The sequence below is a fragment of the Capsicum annuum genome, unplaced genomic scaffold (assembly GCF_002878395.1).
Source record: "Capsicum annuum cultivar UCD-10X-F1 unplaced genomic scaffold, UCD10Xv1.1 ctg50964, whole genome shotgun sequence".
In the NCBI taxonomy this organism is placed as follows: Eukaryota; Viridiplantae; Streptophyta; class Magnoliopsida; order Solanales; family Solanaceae; genus Capsicum; species Capsicum annuum.
The window spans coordinates 1-1,328 of record NW_025858874.1 but is presented as its reverse complement, the minus strand read 5'-3'; the positions used below and the strand labels follow the sequence as shown (position 1 = coordinate 1,328).

General features: G+C 37.6%; 1 non-coding gene across 1 annotated transcript; it reads right to left on the bottom strand.

Annotated features, from left to right (window-relative positions):
- Positions 1 to 1,199: 1,199 nt before the first annotated feature.
- TRNAQ-UUG lies at positions 1,200 to 1,271 on the bottom strand. The gene has a single exon. It is a non-coding gene; the product is annotated as a tRNA-Gln (tRNA).
- Between the last annotated feature and the right edge of the window lie 57 nt (positions 1,272 to 1,328).

Genomic DNA, 1,328 nt, shown 5'->3' with positions numbered 1-1,328 from the left:
CAAGCTGCTTTGGTATTGTGCTTGTATCAGACACATACAATATGTTGTTTTTGATATTTGATGTGGTTTTAAAAATTTTCTTGGAATTCATTCCCCAAAATGGTAAATGTGCATCATTTATTATTTGGCATGGTGTATGTGCACCGAAGGGGAGCCCTGGAGTAACTGGTAAAGTTACTGCTATGTGACCAGGAGGTCACGGGTTCAAGCCTTGGAAACAGCCTCTAGCAGAAAAGCGTGGTAAGGCTACGTACAATACACCCTTGTGATGGGGGCCCTTTTCCGGACCCTGCGCATAGCGTGAGCTTTGGTGCATCGGGTTCTTTTTTTTAGTGGTGTATGTGCACCACTTTTTAACGAGTTGTATATTCGCTCTAAATCGCGAAGTTGAGGGGGTATAAGCCTTTGCATTTATGTGGCAATGTGTGTTCTGGATTAGGTTGGATTTGGACGGATTAAATTATGTTGAATCAATAAATGAGTAGATCATTGATTCGTCTAAAGGTTACTTAATTTTCACTGGATGTGCGAAATAATGCGATATGTCATCAAGTGTGTGACGGATTCTTAACAATGCATACAACAACAACAATAATATACTCAGTTTATTCTCGCAATGTGGGGTCTGGGGAGGGTAAAATATACACAGTCCATATTACTACCTCAGATTAAGTAGAGAGTTTGTTTCCGATAGACTTCCGACTCAGGATAAGTAACAGTATAACAAACATCAAAAAAAAAAAAAAAGACAGAATGGGATAACACACTAGATAACATAAGAAACATGACACCCACTTAGTAATACTATAACTATCTATTCGAAATCACAAACATCGTCAAAACACCACGAACAAGAAACTACAATAATCACAAACATTGTCAAAACACTACGAACAAGAAACTACAAGACAAACTCGTAACACTACTACTACAAACACAGCTACACACAAAGCACTTCTTCCTAATAGTAATACTATAAAATAACAAACAATCAAATGGGATACACACTACTAGATAATACAAGAAACACGACACCCATTGAGTAGTACTGTAAACTGTCTATCCGAAATCACAAACATCGCCAAAACATCACGGACAAGAAATTACAAGACAAACACACACTACGACTACAGGCACAACTACACACATTCTTACCGAAAAGATTAAAACACATTCTTACCGAAAAGATTAAAACAAAAAGGTCCTACCGGGAGTCGAACCCAGGTCGCTGGATTCAAAGTCCAGAGTGCTAACCACTACACCATAGAACCTCACACATTATGAGCAAGCCAATATTATTATTTTTATTATAAAATCAATTTCTTTTT